Here is a 14,724-nt window from a genome sequence, read left to right as displayed (position 1 = left end):
TATCCCAGCGCAGCTTGCAAGGCAGTTGGGAGGGAAGAGCGGGGAGGGCAGATGGATGGCTGGGTACCGAAATGCCTTATTACGCTGCCTTCCCCAAAGTTCATTTTAGCAGGATATACAAAGTGTAAAGAAAGTATTGAATGCAGAGATTTCTTTCCTTTGTTTTTCTCTTGGCTAGATTAATTAAAGATGTCATTGATCCTGACAGGACTGCCTTAGGGTAATATGGCTGATGCTATGCTTGCTACAAATAGCTGGTGATAAGGGTAGACGCAGTGATCTTTTTGTGCTGTATTATTCCCTTCGAGTCCACTTGAGTTCCTTTTGAACAACATTTCTCCCTAGAATTATTACATTCTCCCTCTATTTATTGATAATGTATGGTAACTTATTCCACGACACTGGAAATGAAACTGGTTGTTGGTGACTGCAGGGCTTTCACTTGAATATTCTTTCGATGCAAAGCAATAATTTAGATAGAGTTAAAGAGAAGATGGGAGACATTTCCTACCCTGATATCTGAGCACTGTTGAATTAGAATAGCGCTCATCTTGCAGCTATCACAAAGCAGTTCTCAAAATATTTCTCGTCAAAGCTGAGGTTCAGTTGTCAAATGGTGGCAGGTTGGATCTTGCAAAGATGAGGAAGGCTGGAATAAATGCATTTGTGGGCAGAGGGCAGGTGACGGGGTCAGAAGCACGTGACAGATCCATTTCTCCCACAGCCCTGCAATTTATTGTGTGACTGTCACTTCCATTTGTAGGGTATGGATTGACTCGGTGACCCATAGGTGAGTGATGGGCCAAAGCATGAAGCATCTGTCTTGGTTCTAATAAGGCTGTAGTCATGGCATTACTTAGGTGCCTTAGAGGCATGAATGCATTTATCACTGTAGTACCCTTTGGAGGCTGGGCAACAATATTAAGATTTTTCTTATTTTATATATTTTGGAGACAGCAGGAGAATAAACGAGATGTTAGAGGTCACAGGGAGCATTTCTTGCAGAGCCAGGAACTAAAGCATATTCTTCTAACTTGCAGTCTAATATCTTGACTGCAAGCCTCACTTGTCAGGTGGCATCCTAAAAACCTGTTCTGTTTTCTCTGTTCCTCTGGGGTCTTCTGAATATATACATGTTGGAAACAGCTGCAGAAGATATAGTTTAACAAGTTTTTCACTGCTTCTCCAAGAGTGAGATCACTTTAAAATCAGCCGTGTCCTGTTTTTGGTATTATAAATTATCTCTGACAGAAAAATATCAATTGTACATTGGCTTTTACTCCATGTCCATTTATGCTTGATATCACTAAATCAGTGATGTCTAAATTACAGGTGACTCATAGACAGCGATCCAGTGCTAAATCAAGTTTTATTCCTTTGATGAGAAGCCTGGAAGACAGAAATAAGGTGGCTGAAACTTTAGATCTTTCCCAAGAAACACCTTGTTCTTCCTATAAACCCAATAAATGCTTGTCTGTTATCAGGGACAAAGCTTCTAAATGAGGCTATTTCCAGAGAGCATCTCCATGAATAGTTATTTACTTGGTGGCATATAGTTTCAGAAAAAAAGTAGGATCCTTCCTCACTTAAAAAGTAGAAAAGTTGTCCATCAGGTCTCAGCTTCTGTGGCAATACTTCGTTTTTCCCCCCATTCCGAGTTCCCTTAATTGCTCCTTTCTTGCCATGTTCAGGCGGTGTGTGCCACTCCCTCAGCCCCAGTAGACCTCCAACAAGAACTAGGAAACATAATTATTCCCACTCTCTCTGTTTTCATTACGTCTGTATTAATAGTCTTCCTTTTTCCAACAACCTTTGCTGACAGCAAACCATTATCATATGATGCACATACACTGAGTACAAATTCAAGTTAATACACCATGGTGCTGTGTAATACGCTGTCCTGCTGCTGAGCTTGATCTAATACAGTGTGATGTAGGAGGCACCATGACACAACTCAGTATTTTATACTGGGATGCATTATCTTGTAAAATTTTGCAGAGGGCTTATTTAAGAGCTCTAATTCTCCACCAAAATCTCCCAAGCCAGTGGATAGAGCCTGTCTATTGCCTGCAGGCCTGATAGAGGCACCTGCTGGTATCAGCCGGGTGGCTGCTTGCTTCTGTGCCACCCTGTCCCCTCTTGACCATCTAGAGAAGAGCGGCAAGGGAAGAAGGGCTGTCAGAGGGGAATCCTCAAGATGCCACCAATCCAGACCCTGCCAGTGAGCTCAATAAGCTTTACCCTCTACAGCTCTTACATGCAAATGGGCCAGCTGGGTCAGAGGGAGTAGAGGGCACAGAGGGTGCCAGCAGAGGATAGGGAGACAGGGCGATCCTGCGGCCGTATGCAACCACCCAAAAAAGATCAAATTAGAGGTGTGAACACAGTGCCCTCATGGACCCTGCCAAGAAGTTTAATTAAAGTCACTTGCTGTAGCAGAGTGACCCACTTTCACTTCCAGCTATCACATCAGATGTGATGTTTTATGAGATGGGCTACAGCAGCAGAACAGCATTTCTATCTTTTTTTTTTTTTTCCCCCCTGAGCAGAGGAAATGACAAACTCACATTGCAGGCAAGGAGAGGGAGATGAACTGTTTATGTTGCAGTCGTGGTAAAATCCACTGACACGTCACATGGCTCTTCTAGATCCCAAGCTCTGTCAACAGCTCTTTCAATCCCATATTCCCTTTTCCTCAAGAGATAAAGCTTAAGTGGAGAAACAACTCTATCTTGAAAATTTGAGTGCTTTGGCCTTGCCTCTGTCTTCCATCCCCACGTGCCCTACTGAATTTAGAATTGCAGAGTCTGGATTGCTCATCAATGCACAGTCCCCACAGCATATCTGTCTGGGACAGACTCCGCATTACCTCTGTCTCCCCAGGGTGCTCACAGTAGAAGATCCCTAAGGTTTTGGCAACTTTTTGCTCCCTATCTTGCAGGACTCTGCGAGTCATTACTGCTATGGCACCATTACATCCCTCCCATGAGAATTTCCCCCATCTGCCTTGGACATGCTGACAAAGAAGCCAATGCAAAATGATGCGCTATGTCTGGGAAACTGCTCCAAGCGTTCTCCTGGAGTCCTACAGACTGTCCTCTTTCATCCTGTTCTTTCTCCTAAGAATAAGGCCATACCATGAGCCATAAGAAATAGCCAGGTGGAAATAATTTGGCTGATTATTTTTTGATTGTAACAGAGGATTTGTATCCTCTCGGCAATGCAGTTACAGCTCTTTAGCTCATTGGGCCTCAGCGTAACTCCATTTGGCATATTGCACGCTGGTCTGGGACCCAGGTTTGCCATCTGCAAATCAGCAGCAAACTCCACTTCTCTTTCCACAGAGAGACAGATTTATGACAGCTGCTGCCATCTCTTCATTTTTGTAGCAGACTGTTAATTTAGACTTTTCATTCAATTCAAATCCAGAGAAAATGCCAGTGCACAGCACCACTGACAATCATCCCTTTTCTAGAAACAATAAAACTGACTGAACAATAGAATCTTTATTGTGAGGACTCAATAAAAGTTATGCTGACACTTGAGAAAAAAAATTGACTTATCTTCAGACCATGGAAGGAGAAAACTCACCCACCTGTCATAGTGATGAGCCCAAAAGGAAGCTTTTCATCTGGTGCTCCTGGACCTCTGGATCTCAGAGGCAATGAAACCCAAACGCAGGCAAGGGACTGTCAAGTTAGCATCAAACCCAGAGGCACTCTAGCTTTGCTCTTGTCTCTAGGTGCTATAGTAAACTAAGTAATACTTGTGAGGAATAGCTTCTACCAGCATCAACATTTTTGCAGCTTTTCTTATTAACTGGGTGCACCCAGACAGAGACATCATATTTCCATGGCTCATACACATTTCATGTCTCCGCTTCCCAAAAGCGCCAGTAGTGCTTCCACCTCCAGGGCAGACACAGAGCCAACACAAACCCCAGAAAACAGCCCATTAATAGAAAAAACACCCTCTCCAGGAGTGGGGAAGGAGAAACAGTGACAGCAGACCTGGTAATTTAGCCAAAAGATTCAAGAAAGAAAGATGCTGAGAAGAGATACAACAACTCAGAGAGATTTCATTTCTTCCAAAGAATGCTTTGGCTTGACCTCTTTCCCCATTTATATCCCTTCACACATCTCTGCCCTTGCTGCATGCCATACACCCTGTCATTGTTGAAAAGGGAGACTGAAGAAACAGAAAAACAACAAAAAACACAGAAACATCCCAATTCACCCCTGCCCTCTAGTCCTCCTTCCAAAAGGGAGCAATAAGAAGGAGCCTCATTCAAGAAAGCACTCCTTCCCACTGCCTCCACACAGCTGCTTGAGATTAAATGGTTTCATCCTTGTAGCGGGTCGATTGGTAATTGCTTCCCTGCCCTCCACCCTCCCCCAGCGTTGCCCAGTGCATCCAATTCATGTCAGAATAAGCCAGTGAATGGCAGAAAGCTCAAGGGTTCAGCAGCTCCTGCTGTGGATGTCACTACAAATCTGGGAGAGGCAAGAACACGGGGAGACAAGCCTGATAGACGATAGAAATTGCAAAGGGCAGCCCATTGCCCTAACACAATTTGGGCACTGTGGGCCAACCTGCATCTTTATAGTTACATCTCGGGATCTTCCTGAGATGAAGGAAGAGCCTTTCACTGTGCTCAGCAATCAATTAACTCCTTTTGCTTTGCGCCTGTGTTGTTTAATCAATATAATTAAAGCTGAAGTAGTTACAGGTGCCTTTGATGTAATAATAGTTGGTAATCACATACCTAACATTGGTATATATAATTTGCAGTGAGTCCCCATGCATATTAACATGAACTTGACATTTTGCTCTCATATTTGAAGCCTGGTCTATGGGATGGATGTAGTGGGAGAATTGCTTTCAAAGGCTCTTGAAACAGGCTTTGGTAAGTCTGAGGGCTCTGCTCACGTGGTTCTGCATGAGAGATTAATAACAGTAAGAGAGGTTTTATCACAGTCAGATTATCAGCAAGACATGACAGAACTATTTGGGTCATTGAGAATGAAGAGGCTGTGAAAGCCAAGGATATACATGAAAGAGAGTAAATATTAGGGACTGCCTTTTCTAACAAGGATCCAGAGAATTTAACACATGGAATTTCTTGCACAATGTTCTTGGCCAAAACCCGATCCTCCAGATATTGAGTGCCAGGGGTTTTATGCATACATTTGTTTCTATACGTGATCATCCCAGCATGAAAAATGGTAAGTGCAGATTAGTGATGCACAAACTGAGATGAGAGCCTCTTGGCAGTAGAGGGCTTGATCCCTCCTGTACCGAAGCTGTGCCATTTTGTTCCTGATAAAACAGCAACAGTTGAGGAACTGTTTGAATGTCCAATGTGTAAAAGAACTGAAATAACCAAGCCCTGAAGCTGGCGGAGCAGTGTCAGGAGGGTCTTGTCAAGATCCTCTCAACATGTAGGAGTCTCTGTTTATCGAGTCAGCCAAGACCACGTATAGTGCAGCACGTTGACAACCTTCTCTTGCGTGGCCAAGACGAACACGTCATCTGTGCCAGTCGGGTCATGCAAACGCTTGGTCAGTTTTCCAAGGGTTGAGCAGAAACCAGATTTCAATTGAACAAACAAATCTCTGACAGGACACTTCTGTAATTAAAACAAGGGCTAATTTCATGTTGGAGCTATCTGTTCCCACCTACCCGAGCTTGCTTTGGAACAGGTTTTATCTCTTTCTTCACCAGATAATTTCTCTAACATACTACAAGTTATGTCCTTTTCTGTTATTTCCTGCTTTTCTTTCCTTTAAAAAAAAAAAAAAATTAACTTATTTTGTCCTTTTCTCTTAAACATATGGCTTTTGATATATATAAATCAATACACTCAATAGAAAATATGCTTCCTGAAGGAGTTTAAAGAAGTAGAAAGATCCATCATGAAACATGCACAGAGCATCCATAATGGAATTATATCATGTGAGTCTATTTGAAAACAATTTGTCATCTTGGGACGGAGCTATAGCCAGGAAGGAATATTACATGAGAGCTTTCTCTTTGCACAACGTATTGCTGCTAGCCTGACTGGAAGCCCACAAACTAAGAAACCTTTTAGTTTATTTAAGTGCCAGATGCCCGATTTAAGGCAAATTGGGCCTGAGCCCAAAGCCTATCAGAAATGATAGGAAATCATCCTTTGAATTCAGTTGGCTTTGACCCAAAATTACAAGCTGGTCGCTTACAGTAATGTTCGTAGCACATTCAGTGTCACTGACCAAGAGTATTTATGTATTACAAAATGCTCTCCTTACATTCTGGATTCGAGGTTTAGGCTATGCTTACTAACACCAGAACTCGTAAAGACCCCTCATGTATTTGACCTCAGTTTTCAGTACGAGCTTGTGGCCGTAGTGCTATTTTGAGGCTTCCACCTCTGAATTAATATGCTTGAAATGGTGCAAGAAAAGAACCTCATTATGAAATTTTGCGTTACAAAATCACGTTGTCAGTATCATTTGCTTCCAGGCTGTGATGGGAACTTCAGAAACTGGGTTGTAAGGGCACAGAGAGAGAAAAAACCCAAAACAATCGGATAGTGTATAGGCAGCATGACTACGGAAATACATAGTGAAGCTGAGTGATAAATAAGTAAAGAAAAAGATCTGTAGGCAAAACTGGGCAAACAAAATAGGTGATAATTTCCCCAGGCTGATTTTTTAGTAACAGATCCTTTCCTCGTGTTTTTAAATCCTCACTCTATTACACCCTGATGCTAGGACATGCTTCTTCCAACCACATCAACTTATTTAATGTGGCTGTAATGTGGCAGCTTTTTAACTGGCTAGACATTTTTGTCCAGCTTCACTTAAGCTGCCCTCTGGCACCCCAGGAGCCACGGATGCTGCCCTGAAAACCGGTGCTTCAGTATTTCAGGGACAGCTGAAATAGCAGGGGAAGACTAATGGGTGTTTTTATGGGTGCATCTGGAGTCTGATGAAGAGAACGAACAGAGCTGATAAAGGATGCTCACAATTAAATCCAGGCCACATAATAAAATCAGGTGAAGAATAGACATTTGCCCTGAAGCTTTAATTCTTATTGGCAAAGAAAAGAGAGCATTACTGCAATTTCATGTACTGCTACCTTGACTTACTTCTCTTCTTCACCAAGAAATACGCTTGTGTATTTGTGCACATCAAAGTTAAGATTCTGGCAAAAGTAACTCAAAATACCTGTTCCCCTTCTGCATAAATTCTAACTTTGGAAGCCTGGCTTTACACCTGAGCTCACTGAGGGTCGCTTCAGCCGGTTGTTATAGCAGTATCCATGTCTCAAAGAAATTCTAGCAAAACTGAGAGAAGGGAGAAATAGGCAAGGTCCCATCAAAGTTAATTTTTCACAGAGTGAGAGCTGGGAGGGGAGCAGACCTCTGTTTCACTGTGGCTGCAAAACAAAGCTGCACAGCTTTGCTTGCCATCAGTTCGTTAGACAGTATATTACTGTCTATCTTCAATGTCACCGTCATCCAACAGCGATGGCTGCAGGTTGGGCTGCTTCTAGGGATATAATAATCAACATGGGGATATGCTTGCTAACCAGTATTTGCCCATGATGGGAGAAGTTAATGTATTATTGTCCTTGACTGCATAGCACAGATCATCTCAGCAGCCACCTTCCTGGAGCTTGCTCATCCAAGGCCCTTGATTAGCGAATGCTCGTTGGATTATTCCACCTCTGATCCTTTGGCTGCCAATAGTTTCTGCATCAGTTTGTGGATGTAATATATTCGTGTTAATGCTGTCGCTTCTTCTGTTTGTGCTTCTGCTTATGCCAAGGTATCTTTCTGTCTGGTGAAAGACACCACAGTACAGCTGAAAATGAGTACTGAGAATAATAATCATTCCAGAACAGAAATATGAATTTCTGCTGATCCAAACAGGGATACAATGCCCAAACAGTCGGAATAACACAGCTGCACTGGGTGTGGTATTTAGCTGAAAATTAATCAGACGTATTCTCTATCCAAAGGTGGATAGATGTACTTCTTTTAGTTTGATAGAAGGCCACTGACATTGGCTCCTCCTGATTTTAAAATGCTGTCAAGGAGGTAGGATTTACATAGATCTAAGCTAGGCTGCAATGCTGCTTCATATAGTGCAGCCAGGGATGATTTTAGCTGTTTGGGGTCTACAGGGGGAGGCAGAAAGAGTCCGTGTCTGGTGACTGCCACTAGAAATACCTATTGTAGCACAGAAGGGATTTTTTTCCTGTACAAATTGCCTCAGTTCCACTTTCCTAAGCAAACAACCAGCTACAGAATTAGCTACAGTGCTAAATGAAAAACGGAGTTGAAAGAGAGTAATGTAGAATAATTGAACAGGAAGAAAGGAAATGCATGTAGCAGACCTGAAAAAGAGACAGAGCGCTAATTAAATGCAGTACAATTAATTTCACACGATGTCCTTCACATGCAGCTTCACAGAAAGTTTTGCTGAGTGAGTGCACCTAGAATCAGCTGTGCTTTCAGGAACTTTTTACATCTCTTTTGCTCTGGCTTATTGCTGTCAAGCTGATGCAGAGAGCTGTCGTGAGGAGAAAACATCATAGCTCACCGGTCCTTTCTGAGATCAAGGGGAAATTCCACCATCTCAAGCAAAGAATGGTGAAGTGGGCAGCACAAAGAGACCGAAGCTTTGGTGTGGGCAACAAGTCAGAAAGCCAATCTACCACATGCATTTGCAAGAATCCATGTATATTTTTTGAAGTATGCATGTAACCCATACTACGATCACACAAAATGCATGCCTGTATGCCTCTACAACCTGGGGCATGTTCCAGTGTGCGCATGTGTGGAAGTGGCTGATGGGCTTTTTGGAGCTCAGTGCCATAGGCCATAGGAGTGATTGCTGTGTTCCCTTTTCCAGATGTAATCCTTCCGTTGTCACATTTTGGCTGTGCTAAGCCAAGGAGTAGATCTGAGTGCTGGCTGTAGGCCCCTTAATCATTTCTTGCTTTCAAATGACAGCAGTACCCTCCCTGTACCAGTTTCCGAGACTGCTATTTAGAATGTGCAGCAAATTGAGGGTAATGAAAATAGCATAAATTTCATTATTGTTGGAGGAAAAACACTACGAGTGGAGCAAACTGAGAGTCACTGGAGAACGATGGGGCTGAAAGGAAGAAATGAAGTATGTGAGCATTCTTTTAGGATACTGATATCTCCGCACCAGTGGTTTTGTGCAAAAAGCAGAACTCAGGAGTTATATTTCTTCCTGCTCTGGCTCTAATCTTCACTAAACTGCCTGATTTTCTTCCAGCAAAATGTGCAGCCATTCTTTTCTGTGCTTGTAGCATGAATTGCAGACACTCCTGGGGGCCTCTGCCTGGCCAACACATGCAACTGGACACGCAACTCAAGCACACGTGGACCTGGTTCCTCTGCTCTCAAGCCTTCCACGTTCCAGCCTGCTACGTCTCCTGTCCTTTTGATGCATGGTGAGTGATGCCCATCGCAGAGAGGCAGATGGTGTAGGCAGAAGTCTTCCCTTTGGCTTTGGATAACTTTTCAGCAACTGATTCCTTTGAGTCTCACAAATGATGGCAGAGTTTTTCTTGGCCACGGGAGAAGACTCCTTGTTGGCATTATCCAACAGTTAACCGCCCATCTCCAGGAATGAATTAGAATAACAAGGTAGAGCAAGCCATTTTGTTCATTCCCCATCTTAGCAGGGTGTCCTTCAGAAGGGAGATGCACTCTGGTGTGTTTCTATTCCTATCCTAATTTCTCCTTTGCTGTCCAAAAGGGGACTAATTGAATCATAAGATCCTTTTGATGTCAGTGCTAACCTCCTGGGTCATCCTCTTTACGTGGGGTATAATGAGGGTAAGTAGAGCTCTAGCTGCTTACATTATAGCCTGTGACTTAGGAAGGCATCCCTTTGCTTGTCAGCGAGCTAGAGGTTGCTGTGTTATGTAGTCTTCATGATGGAAAAAAAAAACCCCAATTATTATAAGGCACTGTTATCTCCTGTCACATTCAATAAAATCAGTTTGGCTTTCTGAAAGTCCTATGAGGAAGGCAACAGGATGAAAATTCATGAGTGCAGACTAAGAGACATTGGCGAGTAACGGGTAAGCTGGGGTTAGGGGACTGTTAAATTAGAACAGTGACTTGATTTCTCCTGACATCAAAGGATTTGAGTCCATCATTTTAAGTACTGAGAAACCAAGCCCTTTGACACCACTGTGGCCAGCTGACCATGTTTGCTGATGTTACCCAGCTGTTTGTTATCAAGCTTTACCCTGTTTGTGAGAAGACTCCCTGGGAAAGGGGTGAACGGTTGTTGCATTTCAGTGTGCAGCCTGTCTTGGGAGCAGCTTAGAAACACAGCATAACCAGAGAGCCCGTGGTGATATGTTTCCCAAAGCTGCAGGGCTGAAGAGGAGCTGATACTCTTGGTGTCTGATCTGTAAGTGGAAAATTAAACCCAGACTGCTTCTACCTGGGTCTGCAGGGTTCAGATCTCATGTTTTGGTTTTTTTTTTTTTGCCAACAAAGCGTTGGCAGCTCCCCACCCTTACTGACTTCAGGGTGCAGGGGGAAACTTGCTGAGTATCTTGCAGAGCAAAGCTCATCAGGGAATTTTAAAACGTTAAGGTGCCTGTGATTCATGGATGCTGCAGCAGTAATTTAATGCACATTTATTTTGCATGGGGATTTTGTAAAAGTAGCTGAATAATAACATTGTTTGCCCATCTTGCTCTTTCTGTTATGAGCTGTTTAGGATCTTGATGCAGATTCCCAGGAATATGTGTGTTTAAACTCAAACTTGATCCTGGGAGGGGAAGAACCTATCTTCTGCTTTTGTGTCAAGCCTGTCTGATGATGAATTGGCAGGACCTGCCTTTCTGACATAGATATTTTCACTTAGATCCTTTTTAATATGTGATAGAAAATGAAATTTTGAAGCCAAATGACCCATCTTAATAGGCTAGTCCTTGTCCTTGCTTTGCTAAGCATCAAACTGAAATAGCTTCTGTCTTTCTGAGACACTTTGTTAGCATCTCATGGGAAAATGGGAGCAAAAGACTGCAATCAGCCTTTCTGCAGCGTTGTTCCAAACAGCGTGGGCAGCAGAGTGCTTGATGCGTGGTCCCACAAAGTGTGCAGGCAGGGGGACTGGGGCCACGTTACCCCGTTAGCTGGCAAAGACCTCAGCACAGTCCCTGTTTAAGCAAGAGGGCTGTGACTCCAGGGAGGCAAGGCTGCTTTAGCTCACTTGCCCTGCGTCAGCACCCAACAGTTGCTACAAAGGAGTGGGGAGAACTGAGGAACTTCTCCAAAGAAGCTGGGCACCTGTGAGTAGGATTTTTTTTAATTGGTTTCCACCTGTCAGACTTGTCAGTGGTGAAACTGGATGTTTGCAAAGAGAAAAAAATCCTTCCCCCTCATCCACCCCCACACCTCCTCCCTTCCCCCTGGCCTGTCTCCAGGCTCCAATGTGACATCTGAGCAAGTTTATTTCAGCATCCGCTGTCAGCAGGAGTGGAGGAGTTTGTCAGAAGAGGCATCCCACAGCTCTGGTTCTTAGCGGATATTTTGCGTCTGATCTGTGTTTGGGAATTGTTTCCTTTGGATGCTGTTGAGAATCTGTTGTGATCCATGCCTTAGCCTTTAGGCTCAGGTAGCTCCCGAGGTGCGCTGGTGCTTTTGCAACAGCTTTGCAAGTCTGCACAGCTAGGGTGAGATGATCGGGATGATCTGTCCATCTTCAGAAAGTCCCAGGTACCACGATATTGGTCTGTGAGGGATAGTCATCAGCTAGAAAAGAGAACCAGCCAAGGTGCTTACCACAATAATGAATACCCACTGCGTGCATATATATTTTTTGCTTTTTATCCTCTGCATCCAATGACACGATAATGACCCCGGCTAGGGGCAGCAAGGGGAAATGGGAAATCTGATGTAATAACTGAAGCTGTTCCCAGCAGTGAAGATCATGAGGCAGCAGCTGCAGCGCACAGAGCTTTTCTCCTTTCCTCGGAACTCCAGAAGCAAGTGTATGCTCATCTCTGTTGGTGAGGAGAATTACCAAGCAAAGGTTTCAAGACAGAGGTCTGAAAGTAAAGAGGATTCTCTCTTCCTTGTTTTCCTTCATTTAAAGGAATATGCATTTAAATAAAGGCTCCTAGTGCTAAACGGAGCTATTCAGCACAAGAGGAAAAAGAAGATACTGAGATGGATCCATAGAGATGAATAAGGCAAAGGAGTTGTTTTCTGAAGGCACCCAGCAACTGGTAACACCCAGCTTTTGTAACCTCCAGCCTTCCCTCAGAGACCCATCTTGAGAGCTCCAAGTGTTTGAACGTGGCCCCTACAGCAATGCTGTGTTTCTGGAGGAGGGTGAAGATGACACCATGTGAATCTGAGTGAGTTCAACACTGCATCATGCAGCAGCTGTGTTAACAGTCGTCTCTTTTCACTGCAGATCTCTCTCTGGTGGAAGGACATACCAGACAAGTGGGAAACTTTTCATGGCAGGGTCAAATCAAATCAAATCACAGGAGGACACAGGAAAGGAAGAGCTGAGCCTCCCTCTCCCGGAGGGATCATATCTTCAAGGTCATGCAGGCTTGGAGGCTTGCTCAGGTTCCTGGGAAGTTCTTCTTGTACTTTCTGGACCACAAAAGCATGGAGCACAGGTGGCTGTGGTTGGACTGCAACTTATGCACAAGGGGACCACCTGGCAGGGGCTGCGTGGGAGGATTTGGAAGCTTCAACTGGGACGGCTCAAACAGGAGGGACCCTGGCACCAGCCCTGCTTCTTCTCATGGGAAGGGGCAAGTGGAAAACACATGTGAGTGAGGATTTTGCCAGTTGAGTGTCAGGGATAATTAGGAGAGAAAGGAAACGATTCTCTTCTGCTGACAGTAGAAGATGGAAGCGGAGGAGTAAACAGCCCAGCCACAGCCACATTGTGGCTGTACTCCGAAGTCCACCCTGCAGATGACTTTCCCACTCATATCTGTTCTGTTACTGGAGCTATAATACAGGAGAGACTTAGGTGGTGAAACCAAAGTGAAAGAGTACCACAACTTTAAGGTATGGGGAAAGTGATTTTGTGTAAAAAAAAAAAAAAAGAAAAAAAAAAAAGGGAAAAAGGAAGGAAATTCCCCTTGTACACAGTTGTCACTCAAGAGATCTCTGCTTCCACAAAATGCCTAAACTAGTGAGACAGAATGTATCAGTCCAGCTTTGTGCCAACAGACAACTGAGATGACAACATTATTAGTGTTCTCAGGTCAAACCTGTCATGTTGAATTAACAGCTCGTAAGGCACAAGAAGTACTGTTCCCCCATGTGAATCAGAACGGAGACATCACCTGCACAAATAATTGTATTAGTTTTGAATCAACAATGAAAACAAAGGATAAACAATTATCTACTTAAGTTCTTCATCCTTTTTGGTAACATCATTGTGCAGAGCAATTGAATTACCTTTGTCTTCCCATTTGTCATGGGGTTTATAAGACACCCTTTCTTCCTTTCCCCCTCCCCATGCAGTCGTGCGCACAAACGCTCTTCGCAAATAGCCTAATGTGCCTCTGTCTCTGCGTCTAAGGATGGGAGCACTGGTTCAAGATGTCTCGGTCCCCAGCTGCCTGCTTCTTGGGGATGTCAAACTGCAAACTCCTGGTGTGGTTTAAAAGGGATGGTGAGCTGCCAGCCAATGGGATGGGAGCAGAGAGGAGAAAATATACAGTTCCTGCACCAGGATCCTAGATCACCTCTTGAAGTTTGATGGGACAGAGATAGAGAGGTAGATTGAGCCTCTTCTAGTTATTTTCAATCCCTCGGGCTCCACACAGACAGGGTTGGCACTCCTACTTGGCATCACACTTCCCCACCGTCAGATGGCATTAAGTGAGTGAGCAGGGGTGGCCCAGGGATGCCACAGGGGGTGTGAGCTTGTGCTGCCCTCAGCCAAGCTCAACGTTCAACACAGGCAGTACCAGCTCATGGTTCCCAGTGGTGAGGTCTGGTTCCGCCTCGGGTACACTGGCTGAAAACCTGGCTGTTTGCAGCTTAGTCCCCTTTCCTGCAAAGAAGCTGGTGGTAAATGTAATGTTTGCACGGTTGGCCCTTGAGGAGATGTAAGTTTATCGACAGCGTGGAAACTCTTTTGGCAGAGTACATCTGGACTGCTCACATACCGGTGTGCGAACGTTAACGTTCAGCTTCTCTTCTGCATATCAGAAATCTCTGATGCTCTTCCCCTGCTTTCTATGACTCTTACGTTCTCTATTACTATTATTTTGAGGAGGAGGTTGTGACACTTCTGAAACTAAGTGGGGTTTGCCAGAGTCAGCTCTTGGATGGGAAACCAGGATTAGAGGCTGTTGGAGATGTTAGAGAAGGCAAACTTTTCACTTGAAAAGTGAGCTCCTCTTTCAAAATAATGCTTAAAATGAAACCGATCTCTGCTTGCAGGAGTGCTATCCTTCAGATGAGCTGCAAAAGTGAGATCCACAAGTGGCTGCTCATGATCCCCATGATGGGGCTGCAATATCTCGGTGTCTTCACCTAATCCTGATGCTGCAATCTCAGTTTTGCCTGTCTTGGATCTGCTTTCTATGTATCTATGCAAATTTCATGCATTAACTCTCCGTACATAACATTGCTCCCACCACAGTTCATGATTTATTTGAGATGAAATCCACTTTTCTGTATCACAGTTTTTCTGGGCA

The sequence above is a fragment of the Nipponia nippon genome, unplaced genomic scaffold, assembly GCF_047370975.1.
Source record: "Nipponia nippon isolate SJK-2023a ecotype South Korea unplaced genomic scaffold, ASM4737097v1 scaffold_13, whole genome shotgun sequence".
NCBI classification, from domain to species: Eukaryota; Metazoa; Chordata; class Aves; order Pelecaniformes; family Threskiornithidae; genus Nipponia; species Nipponia nippon.
This window is presented reverse-complemented; position numbering follows the sequence as displayed.